General features: G+C 46.4%; 1 protein-coding gene across 8 annotated transcripts in view; it reads right to left on the bottom strand.

Moving 5' to 3' along the window:
- SV2B (synaptic vesicle glycoprotein 2B) overlaps window positions 1-10,213 on the bottom strand; it is a 201,852-nt gene extending 191,639 nt beyond the window's left edge. For 2 of the 8 annotated variants that reach the window (XM_016927459.4, XM_016927458.4), the window contains exon 1: window positions 9,660-10,186. The gene's annotated coding sequence lies outside the window, so the exon portion shown is untranslated. Of the gene's footprint in view, window positions 1-7,704; window positions 8,584-8,641; window positions 8,777-8,926; window positions 9,485-9,659 lie in introns of those variants that run through there. The other 6 variants (XM_016927461.4, XM_016927462.4, XM_016927460.4 and 3 more) reach the window with 4 other exon arrangements.
- Between the last annotated feature and the right edge of the window lie 2,798 nt (window positions 10,214-13,011).

Genomic DNA, 13,011 nt, shown 5'->3' with positions numbered 1-13,011 from the left:
CGAGGTGGATGCAGTGGTCCATGCCTGTAATCCCAGCACTTTGGGAGGCCAAGCCTGGAGGACTGCTTGGGAAATCCAGCCTGGGCAATATAATGAGACCTCGTCTCTACAAAAAATTAAAAAATTAGCCAGGTATGGTGGGACACGCCTATAATTCCAGCTACTTGGGAGGCTGAGGTGAGAGGATTGCTTGGGCCCAAGAGGCAGAGGTTGCAGTGAGCCAAGATTGTGCCACTACACTCCAGCCTGGGCAACAGGGCAAGAACATGTACCAAAAAAATTTTTTTAATTATTTCCTTCCTTGAATAATAAGAAGTTTGGATTCCCCGCTTTCTAGGGTCCCTTCGAGCTCTGAAACTGTAAGATCCTACAGTTCAATTAAGGTCTTCATTGACTTGAGCGTATTCTGGACCTGAAAAGGAACCTGCCCGTGAAATATTCATTAAAACAAATCACGCTCACTCAGGAGTAATGATAGACAGCTCATTTATCCATTAACGCGTTCTGTTCCATCTCCTTAGCAGTGCTCATTTGCAGATTTCTCTCATGAAATGATCATGAAAACAGAATTGTAAATCACACCTATCACACCTAGGTGAGTTTTGGGAGCCTAGAGCTCCTGCCCACACACATATCACCTGGGGTTGACATAAGAAGTACTTAACAGCACCAAGCTCCCAGTTTGAACAGTCAACTTCCAAATCCAGACACCTGTGATTCAACAATCAGCTTCTGGATGCAGACATCCATGATTCAAGAAGGCCCCAGCGGTCTGGAAGAATTACCTTCTCTTGCATCTATGCAGAGCTGGCAGGAAACAAATGAGATTGTGCATCCACTTTTCCAAGGGTACTGTTGCCTGTCATTTCTTTTCTCTGCGCCTCAGATATCTCATCTGTAAAATGGGCACAGGAGGAAGGATGTAGCCTATCTGCCTCCTGAAGAAGTTCAGTTCTGAGGGGCTAGACAGTCATCCGTTAGGAGAGAATTTTCAACTGACTTTTGTGAAAAGAAAATTAATGCTACTCTCTCCCCTGCCAACCCATACAGAATCAAGCTCTAACAACTGAAGGGAACAGGAGGTGGGTGGAGCAGAAGTGTGTATAGAAAACAGGAAGACTTAATGGGACCACAGGCTTCTGTGTGGGAGCTGAAGCAGGGAACCCATGGTGTGAGTCTTTGTTGCTAAGTCAGGAGACACTGTTGCGTTACCTGTAATCAAAGGTCAGGACAGCAAGGGAGCTTTGGCTTTGCTGACGATGTTAACTGGGGGCTTAAAGGGAAAGCTGAGTATATGATTCTTGATCTAGGGGATGTCAGAATGGTAGCCAAGGCATGAGGGTGGTGGAGAGAGGGTAACATTAGCTGCTGAGTACCTGCCAAAGACTTAGCTCATCACTGTCACTTACCTGCTGATCTCTTGCCCAGGCCGGGAGGAGCAACCAGGAGAGCCACAGCCAACAGAGAAACCACAGCAGCATTTATTCACCATGTATCTAATAAATACGTATTGTATGCCTACTATGTGCCTGGAACAGGAAGAACCACAGACCTTTCCAGAAGAACACCATGCAGTGGATTCTGTGGGAGCCACAAAGGCATCAGACAGGAAAGCTTCTGCATCTATATACTACACATGACTCCAAAATTTTCATTGTGGAATTCCAACAAACTATGCGACATTGCAGAACTGAACTAAGGAGATTGGCTTATTGCAGAGGAGGGAGGTTAGTTTTCCTCTGAGGCACCTTGAAATGTCTAGCCCATAAGGCTAGACATTTTATTATTGTCCCTTTGTCTAATTTTGAACATTATGGGCCCCATGCAAATAATCTTCTAAATGGCACTGTGAACATCAAATTCTCATTTCTCCCTTCACATAAAATCTTTAAGTCCCTCAGCTGGTATGGTAATCCTTTAATCAATATTTACACCAACATAGTTCCAAGTCCAGGAGCATGAAGGAGACTGCAGAACACTTGGGTATGATTACTATCATCATCATCATCACCACCACCACACCACACCACCATCATCACCTTACAACTGAGGAAACCCAGGCTCAGGGAAATTAAATAATGTGCTCAAGTTTACACAGCTAGAAAGTAAGGAAGCTTGGGCTGGGCATGGTGACTAACACCTATAATCCCACCACTTTGGGGACTAAGGTGGAAGAATCACTTGAGCCCATGAGTTCAAGACCAGCCTCGGCAGCATAGCAAGATCCCACCTCTACAAAAAAATTTAAAAATTAGCCGGGCATGGTGGTGCATGCCTGTATTCCCAGCTACTTTGGAGGCTGAGATGGGAAGATCACTTGAGCCCGGGAGGTCAAGGCTGCAGTGAGCTGAGTTCACGCCACTGCACTCCAGCCTGGTTGACAGAGTGAGACCCTGTCTCAAAAAAAAAACAGAAAGTTAGGAGGCACGGTGGCTGACGCCTGTAATCCCAGCACTTTGGGAGGCCAAGGCAGGCAGATAACAAGGTCAAGAGATCGAGACCATCCTGGCCAACATGGTAAAACCCCGTCTCTACTAAAAATACAAAAATCAGCTGGGCGTGGTGGCATGCGCCTGTAGTCCCAGCTACTCAGGAGGCTGAGGCAGGAGAATCGCTTGAACCCAGGAGGCAAAGGTTGCAGTGAGCTGAGATTGTGCCACTACACTCCAGCCTGGTGATAGAAGGATACTCCATCTCAAAAAAATAAATAAATAAATAAATAAATAAATAAATAAAGTAATGAAGTCTGAGTGCAAACCCAGTTCTGTCTGATGCTAAAGCCCACTGCTCCATCCTAGCCCCATGTGGTCAGGCCTAGTAGCCACACGTAAAAATGAAGGGCAGCTTGTGTCTCTTTCTCACACTTCCTTCTGGGATTTGGTTCTTTTTCTCCACCACTGGCACGTTCTCCATCTCTCTCTCTCTCTCTCCCACACACACACACACACACAACCACTTTCAATAGCAGTACCTGCTTTTTCTTGTTTCACTCCCTTCACCAACATCATTGCAAACAAAACTTATATAGAATCAGACACACCACGAGAAGAAAATGGACAGCACCCACAGCCTGAGGCTGAAGTCATTCCAGCCCTCCCCTTTTCCTATGAAGGCTATTCCCTATTTCTTCCTTTTATAAACAGGAACACATTATGCAAGCTACTGTAGATGTGGGGTTTCGCAAGCAAGCTGGTGACACTCGGCATAAATTGATTTAAATAAAATTCTCCCCTTTCAAGATTCTTCCTTGCTTCTGCCTCATCTTAAATTAAGAGCAGTACAATAATAACCCAAGAACATCACACCCCTGAATTTCAGCCACCTCCCTCTAAAGGATCTTTTCTCATTTTTTGAAAATATGAGCTATTTTTTGGTTTCCACTTGTTCCTCTTTCTTTCTTGTCACCACACGTTGCTTTCCGTATGATATAAGCGATTGGAGCCTTCACATTTAAAGCCTCTTTTTAGTGCATAAGATCCACAATAAGGCTCCCATGAGACCTTGTAAAGAAAGGAAATTTCAAGGAGTTACACTTCAAAATCCACCAAAGCAAAGATTTGCAGTCAACTCTAGTAAGTAAGTGGTTCCATTCACTCATTCAGTACATATCCATTGAGGATATACAATGTGCCAGACAATATTCTGGGCACTAGTGATACAGCAGTGACTTGGCTCATGGAAAAATAAATAACATGCTAATGATGCTCAAACCTATGTCTCCTTCCTGAAACTCTTCCCTGAACTCTAGACTCTCATATGCAATGAACTACTTAACATCTCCTATTGGATATCCAATTAAACCCCATCACTGTTTCCTCTCCACCTCACTAAAGTGCTACTCCATCCAGCTGCTTAGGTCAAAATTAATTACATCATCTTTTTCTCATACTCTAAGTATCTAACTCATCCACACATCCTGCCTGCTTTATGAATTTAGCCACTTCTCACCATCTTTTTTTATTTTTATTTATTTTTGACATGATCTCAATCCATTTTCCAGGCTGGAGTACAATGGCATTATCGTGACTCACTGCAGCCTCGACCTCCCCAGGCTCAGGTGATCCTCCCACCTCAGACTCCCGAGTAGCTAGGGCTACAGGCATGTGCCACCACACCTGGCTAATTTTTTTATTTTTTGTAGAGTTGGGATTTTGCCATGTTGTCCAGGCTGGTCTCAAACTCCTGAGCTCAAGTGATCCACCCACCTTGGCCTCCCAAAATGCTGGCATTACAACTTCTCACCATTTTAAGTACTATCCAGCCTGGTCCAAACCACCACCCTCTCTCACCTGGGTCACTGCAGTACCATCCTGACTAATCTCCCTGTTTCCACCCTTATCCTCCAAGAGTCTACACTAAGCTCTAAAGCTCAAGGGATCCTTGGAAAACATAAACCAGCTAATAGCACCCTGTGCTCAGAATTCTCCAGTGGTGTCCCATTTTCCTCAAAATAAAGGCTAAAGTCTACACAAGGCCCTACAGGACCTTCTATTAGCTGGCTCCCTGCTACTTCTCTGATCTCTTCTCCCACGCTCACCCTGTCTCATTCAGTTCCTTCTACATAAGCCACCTTGCTGTTCCTGGAACATGCCAGTTATCTGTTGCCTCGGGGCCTTTGCACCTGTTCTCCCTACCTGGAAATGTCTTTCCCCAGATAACTGTCTGGCTCACTCCTTCACTTCCTTCATGTCACCCTGACCACCTTGCATAAAATACCCACACTTCGTTTTACCCTACCCTCCCACTCCAACACAACAAGGCACCCCCCATCTTCCTTTCCCTGCTCAACATTCCTTAATCACCTGATATAAAACATATATTATTTACTTACATATTATTTGTCTCCCTCAACTAGAATGAATGCTTCATGAGATGGGTCTACTTCCTATAACATGCCTGGCACATAGAGACCACTCAATAAATATTTATTTAGTGAATGAATGATTATCTAAAGATACATACTTCTCTAGATGGTCAACCACAGAAACACAGAAAAAGAGACAGTCACAAGAGCAAGTACAGGCTCTGCCCATTCGAGCAGAGTCCAGAAGAAAAGGAAATCTAGCCAATAGCACTTTAAATGTTCAGGTCCCAGTCAGGCGTGGTGGCTCACGCCTGTAATCCCAGCACTTTGGGAGGCCGAGGCGGGCAGATCATCTGAGGTCAGGAGTTTGAGACCAGCCTGACCAACATGGAGAAACCCCATCTCTACTAAAAATACAAAATTAGCCGGGCATGGTGGTGCACGCCTGTAGTCCCAGCTACTCAGGAGGCTGAGGCAGAAGAATCGCTTGAACCTGGGAGGCTGAGGTTGCAGTGAGCTGAGATCGCACCACTGCACTCAGCCTGGGCAACAAGAGTGAAACTCCATCTCAAAAATAAATAAATAAATATTCAGGTCCCTATGGTAGATTGATTGATTGATTGATTGCAAAATGTCTCAATTCTTCCCCTCCCTGTATCTATACATTTTGCAATGTGACTATGTAGCTCCTGCTATCTAGAAGTGGAGTCTGTTTTCCTAACTTTCCACTCTGGGCTATCTTGTGCCTTAATTTTGTCATTAGACAAAGATAAAGTGACGGAGTGCCAGTTATAAGCTTAGGCCTCAAGAGGCCATACAATCTTTTACTTTCTCTTGGCCTCCTGCCACTACCATGTGAACATGCCAGGCTAGCCTGCTGGAGGATGAGTGACCACATGGAGCAGAGCCAAGTCATCCAGCTGAGGCCATCCTAAAGCAGCCAGCCCTCAGACACTCCATCAGCAGACCAAAATCACATGAGCAAGCACAGCTGAAATCAAGCAAGCACAACTCAGATCTGCAGAACTACCCAGCCAACCAAGAGACATGTGAGAAAATAAGAAATGGCTGTTGTTTTAAGCCATTAAGTTTAGGGGTGGTTTGGTCTGTAGTCCCGTTGGCAAGATTGGCCCTTAAGCATGTAATCAGTCCCTAGGGTACGCATCTAAGCTGCTTTGCTCTGAATAATGTGCTTCAGGAGACCTTCTCCTTGTGATTTGGCTGTCATGACAGGGGTCTGCAGGAAGAAGACCCACTAGCCAAGCCACACAGTGTCTCAACCACTGCAAATCAATAAGCTGGCATGCAGGTGAACAAGGTCACTGTGACGTGGCCCGGAAAGACAGATCAGGTTTCTGAGGCAGCAACACTAAAAGCCAGATATTGGATGGGGGAAATTCACAGAAGTAAATGTTGCCTTCTGAGGTGGACTCCGGGACACCCAGCCAGACTCTCTGACCTTGACCCAGCCTCACCTCATTCTATTTCACAGAAACTTTGACTAGGTTCTCAGGCATCCAGCCCCATTTCCGGCCATGGAACACACTGCAGTAGCCCTTCTGCACCAAGGACAGCTGAGTGATGAGGCTCTCAAATGCCCAAACCATGTTTTCTCTAGAGGAATAAAGTTTCCAAAGGGCAGAGCAGCAAACTGATCTTTATGTTAAGCCTATAAGATAGAGGCTTTAAATAAATTTGCCATATGATATTATGTAAATGCATTTCATGGTACACTGAAGGTCAGCATATTTCCAGATGATCCCAACACTTTTTCATGATCATAGAAACTCTTCTCATTCTCAAAGGAAAAAGAATATCTAGCAAGGACTGCTGGCCTGTTTGCTAAAGATGACCTTTTCTTTTAGTGTGGGGGAAAGGAAACAAAAAATCATAATACTAAGATTCAAAAGAAGCACAAACACAGTCCTCCATCCGGATGGGAGAAATCTGAATGTTGCGTTCCACAGTGTCCTTAATTCCTGTGCTTCCTGTTGCCTTGCAAAGACCTATGCTTTCTGCTTCCTGCATTCGTTTATGCTCTGAATGACCACAGGTACTTATATCTACCAACAAACCTTCTTCTAAACACAGAGTTTAGGATTTCATCCAGTTCCTTAAACAATAACTCAGCACATACATCATAGTGACAAATAGGAATCCTAAGAGGCAATATCTCAAATACCTGCCGTGTTGCCCCTATGACCTCAGGTCCTACTGCTGTCCTGGGTGTCTGACTCAACAGCAGCTTCCGTGGCCTCCTTTCTGGGTCTCTAGGGAACACACCTCTCTCCTATCTCAGGGTTTTGCAGGTGCTGCCTGCAACCCCTGGCTTCCTCCCTCACTTCCCCAGATGTCTGGTCAAATGTCATTTACCAGAATCCCTGGCTTCCTCCCTCACTTTCCCAGATGTCTGGTCAAATGTCATTTACCAAAAAGCCTTCCCTGGCCAAGCTGTATAAAAATAAATAACAAGCCCCACCCTGCCCTCTGGCAGCACTCCCCAGTCCTCTCAGCCAGCTTTATTTTTCTCCATTACAGTGTCTCATTAGCTGATACACTCTATACTTACTTATTTGTCCATCATCTTACACACACACACATACACACACTCTCTCATTAATTTAAGCTCCTTGAGAGAGGGCTTTTTTGGTTGTTTTTGTCTGTATTCTCCACACATAGAGCAATGGCTGACACATAGTAGGAACTTAATGAATGAACTGCCATTTCTTGAGCACCTACTTTGTGCCAGGCAAGTTATATATAATGATCGGGTAACAATGAGTAAATATTTTAAAGTATCTTTTCTTTAATTATTATAAGAATCCTATTACTGTCTCCATTTTACAGATCAGGAAACTAATGCTCAAAGAGGGGCTGAGTAACTTGCCCAAGACACTCACCTAGGTCTGTTTGAGCATCCACGCTCATGCTTCTTGTAGTGCACGCTGCTTTTCAAATACCTTAATGATGATGTAGGCGCATGTAACACACATCTCTGGCAAATACATAACACAAGAGCTTTTCATTCTATCATTTTTCTTCACCCATCACAGCTTTGGTCCGGGAAGAAACATCCTTGAGATTGGATTTTCATCTCCCAGAAAAGACTGGTAGTAACAGCTTTAGTTTTCCCTTATTCCACCCATTTAGGGAAAATCAAGGGAGAGTTTTCCTTTCGAACTGGGCTGGGACAAGAACAGATAGGTCGGGGACCCAGGGAGAAGCAGACAGAAGTTCATCTGCTCTGAAACTCCCTCAGAATTTTCCAGAGTCCCTGCCTTTGTGAAGTGTTGCTTCAAAACCTTCATAGTCCTGGAATTCAGGAAAACCATTCATTAAAAAAGGAAAAAATTAAAAGTCTGACTTGTATTGCGTGTGCTCCTCTCTGGGTGTCAGCCTGTGTCTACTGGGGTCTAGTCACGTACTGCAAATACCAGCCCAGCCGAGACTTGTAAAGCTCTGCCCACCCAGTGGCAGTGATGGCAATGGTGTGGGAGAGTCATGTGGGTCACTCCCGGACCGAAGAACCAAGAGAGCGACCCAGTCCCTGCTGAAATCCACGCCATGCCTAATCCATGAGGGCTTCATTTTTATACTAATCACTGCCACTATCAATTTCCTCCTCCTCTCTGCTCTCACTGCTCTTTTCCAACACCATCATGAACTTATCCACCTCCTGATTACGAGTGCTTCTCCCCCTACCAGGTGTGAACCTCAGGGAGCCAGGACATTGTTATCATCATCTCTGCATCCCCAAGGACTAATCCCATCTCTGACAAATACTAAGTGCCCAGTAAGTATTTGCTGACTCAAGAAAGATGCAGAACGAGCCTGTACCTACTGCACCAACTGGAACAAGCAGAACAAGTCACCTCTTCTGGAAAGGGCAGGAAGCAGAAACACAGAGGAGACCAGCATAGACCAGAACCACCGCTGAGCCGACTACAGTGCCCAGTCCTCCCTCATGCACCCTCCTTACCCCTCACCTGCCACTCTCTGAGCCCCAAAGCCACCCACATTCACCTCCCCAAGGGCTAGAAAGCCAGCAAGCATCCCCCAGCGTCCCACCCCACCCCACTGGGGCTGCTCTTATCAGAGCCCAAGACACCAACGTTAAGTTACCCTTAAACGGAGTAATTTGCATCTGTAATTTCCGGATAAAGGAGTGTATTTCATCAGCCCTGCTGAACCCTGGACAGCAGAGATTTCTACCACCCGTCTGCCGAAGACACAGCGGTGCCTTGCTCCTCCCTGGCTAAACGCATTTGCTAGCCCATCCCTGCAAAACAAGTCATTCTTTCCCTTGCGCTAAAACCCGTCCATAAACAAATCCTTCTGTGTCCCTAAGAAACGGCTCCCACGCCCACGGAGGGCGCCCTGCACATACAGAAATACACACTCACAAACCCCAAGAGCCACCAGGTGTAAGCACGTTTGAATTCTGTTCTTTAAGAACAAGCCAACAACAATAACAAAATCTATCTACTAGAATGTAACTGAAACTAAAAGCAGCGGCTAGGAAGCTTATGGAAACGGAGCTATAAATACCAGCAGCCTGACATTTATAAGTTGCAAAACTACTTATGGCGCTAATAGTTCAAACAGGGTTTTAAAACAGCCCTTGGGGAGGCCGCTTTCAAAAAGGCGCACAGCTCCAGGCAGCGGGCAAGTCCTTGCTTTTCTGCGCCGGCTTTTCAAGACTCTCCGGTCTTTTGTGCCATTTACTATGAACAGCACTCAGCTGTGCGAGCGTGTATATTTCAGCCCAGGCAGGCGAGTCTGGGAGCCCTGGCGCACGCGGGGTCCGCGCCCCGGCTGGGTCGGTTGCACCGCAGCGAGCAACGCAGTCCCCTACCTGGGTGGGAAATCCGCTGGCGGCCGCCTCCGGATGCAGGCAGAGCAGCGTCCGCCCCGGCAGCCCCGCGTGCAGCTCCGGCTACCGCGGAGCTGGGCGATCCGGGCGGAGGCAGGCGCCGGCGGGTGTCACACCTGCATCACCGCGCCCACGCCGCCGCCGCCTGCCGCCCAGGCGCAGCGCGCAGCGCGCAGCGCGCCCCCGCACTACAGAGCACTCGGGGCGGGAGGCTCCTGGGTCCTCTACTCAGCGGGATCAGATCCTAACCCGCTTTCTTCCCGGCCCGGGCATGAAAAGTATTCGCTGCGGGCAGCTCTGCTTCTAAATCTCCTTCTGATCGAAGGCTGGGTGTGGAGATAGCTCAGAGGGAAGGAGGACCAGTGAGGCCGCAAGGTCTCCGGATTTGCAGACCAATAAATATTAAACTTCTTATTCCTCGAGTTTTGTAACCAGCTGATCATGGGCGTCGTCTCGCTGTCTCCACCCCGCCTAGGGCGAGGGGGCGCTGTGGACTCCACATGCCCTTCCACCCACTCCGAACTAGGATGCGTCAGAGGACTAGACGCAAGTTCCCGGGAAGGGGAATCCTCTGATCACGCCGCCCCCGAAGTATCGTCGATCATGGGTGCTGTTCGACTGCTTTGTTCTCGTTTGCCTCATCAGGAGCTGAAAAGAACCTACCCGGCCAGCGCGGGGAGGAGGAAAGCCTGCAAGGCTTGGTGCATTCAAACAAGCCCTCCACCTCTGTCTCCCTCCTTCCAAACCACCACCCGCTAACTCCACTGACGAGAGTTCAGCAAACTAAACTGCCAAGGCTTAGCACCGAAAGACTCTTTAGGAGCATAGGGCTCCTTCTAGGAGCAAGTAAGGAGCAAGGAAAGGACACTGGAAATTCGGATGCGGACTCAAACAGCACAACACTGCAGGTGCCTGGCCCCTCTAGGATCCGAAGCTACGTTCCTTTCCTAACAGGGCTAAAATGAAGGCCAGTTCTGGAAGAGCCTTCCCCCTCTTCTCCATGGGGCACATCCTCCATCATGAGGTCTTCAGCTGGACTCCCCACTCTCGCTGCCGTCAATGACCTGCGCTCCAGCTCCCTGCCTCTTCCCTGGCTGGGGCCTCCGCCGACTCGCACCTGGACCACCCGCAAGGACTTCAACTTCTCAGGCTCCTGGAGTCATTTCTCAACATGTAAATCTGATCTTGACTCTTTCCTACCTAAAACCATGTGATGGCTTCCCAGTGTCCTTGAAAAATCCGAAACCATTTTTTTTTTTTTTTTTTTTTTTTTTGAGACAGGGTCTGGCTCTGTTGCCCAAGCTGTGGTGCAGTGGCTGGATCACAGCCTCAACCTCCCCAGCTCAAGCAATCCTCCTGCCTCAGCCTCTCAAGTAGCTGGGACTACAGGCATGGGCCACCACTCCTGGCCAATTGTTAAACCTTTTGTAGAGTAGAAGTCTCACTCTGTTCTCCAGGCTGGTCTGGAACTCCTGAGCTCAAGTGATCCGCCTGCCTCAGCCTCCCAAGCTGGGATGCAGGCTCGCGCTACAGCGCCAGCCTAACACATCACATTTAAGTGCTGGAAAGCAAACACTTGCTAACCCCCACAGCCTCACCCCTCCACCCTCATCTTTTCCCCTGTACTCTGGCCATATGGAACTTCTAATTCCTTGGACGTGCCTCACTCTTTCACCTCTAGGTCTTTGCACATACTGTTCCCTCTGCTTGGAATGTTCTCCTCCTCCCATTCCTCTTACCTCTGCCTAAAGCCTTATCATTCTCAGCTGAGCCATCTCTTCCTCAAAGAAGTCTTCCCTCATCCCCGAAATACCTGAGTTCTCCCTGCTCCATGTGCCCAGAGCTACCATTAGTTCCTCTACTACAGCACCCAACGCCTTACTAAAGTTGTTGTCCGGCTTCCATAAGAGAATGTAAGCTGTAGGAACGCACGCCTCTGTTGTCTGCCTCATATGGACAGGGACCCAGAATATCGTATCTGCTTAATATCTATTGCTATAGCCACCATCCAGATTAAGGTGGCAAACAGTCCTGTCATCAAGGGGTCTCTTTATGCTCTTTCCCGGGCAATACCAGTCACCCTCCACCTAGGTGTAACCACCACTCTGACCCTTTTCAGCACCAATTAGTATCACCTGCTCTTGAACTACTCATGAATGGAGTCATATAGTATATATATAGTATGTACTCTTTTGGGTGTGGCTTCTTTTACTCAAAATAATGTCTGTGAGATTCTTCCATATCATTACATATATCAGTAGGTCATTTTTTTCTTATTGCTGTATGGTATTCTATTGCCTGAATATAACACAATTTATCCCTTCTTCTATGAGTGGACATTTGAGTTGCTTCCAGATTTTAGCTGTGATGAATAAAGCTGCTATGAACTTGTTTTTTGTTCTTTTTTGTTTTTGTTTTGTTTTGTTTTGTTTTGAGAAGAAGTCTCGCTCTGTTGCCCAGGCTGGAGTGCAGTGGCATGATCTCAGCTCACTGCAACCTCCACCTCCCAGATTCAAACAATTCTCCTGCCTCAGCCTCCCAAGTAGCTGGGATTACAGGCACATGCCACCAAGTCCGGATAATTTTTGTATTTTTAGTAGAGACGGGGTTTTGAAATGTTGGCCAGGCTGGTGTCAAACTCCTGACCTCAGATATCCACCCACATCAGCCTTCCAAAGTGCTAGGATTACAGGTGTGAGCCATGGCACACAGCCTGTTATGAACATTTGATAGACATATGTGCTCTTTTCTTTTGAATATGTAACTAGGAATAGAGTTGCTGGGTCACAAGGTAAATGCCTGTTTTTGCCTTAGTAAATAGATACAGTACTTTGCCTTAGTAGATACAGTACTACCAAACAGTTTTCCAAAGTGGTTGTGCCAGTTTACAGTCCTAGTCCCATCTGCAATATTTGAGAATTCCAGATGTTCTATTTCTTTGCCATAACTTGGCATTATCAGTGCTTTTAATTTTAGCCATTCTTGTGTGTAGTGTAAATTACATTGAAGTTAAAACTTTGATATAGTTTTAATGTGTATTTCTTGATGATTACTAATGTTGAGCAATTTCTTATGCTTATTGGCCATTTGGATATTCTTTTGTAAAGTTTCAAGTCTTTTGACCAATTTATTGGGTTTTTTGTCTTTTTCTTATTGATCTGTAGGCACTCTCTCTGTTTTAGGTATAAATCCTTGGTTGGATATAGTAATTTTAATATCTTCTCCATGTTTGGGGCTTATATTTTTATTGTCTTAATTTTAATGACACACAACATTAATTTTTTCTTTTGTGATTAAAAGACAAATGCTTTTGTGTGTTTTGTTTAACAAATCT

This window comes from Pan troglodytes, chromosome 16, assembly GCF_028858775.2.
Source record: "Pan troglodytes isolate AG18354 chromosome 16, NHGRI_mPanTro3-v2.0_pri, whole genome shotgun sequence".
Classification (NCBI taxonomy): domain Eukaryota; kingdom Metazoa; phylum Chordata; class Mammalia; order Primates; family Hominidae; genus Pan; species Pan troglodytes.
Note: the sequence above shows the minus strand (reverse complement) of the source record. Positions and strands in the feature narration are given on the sequence as shown.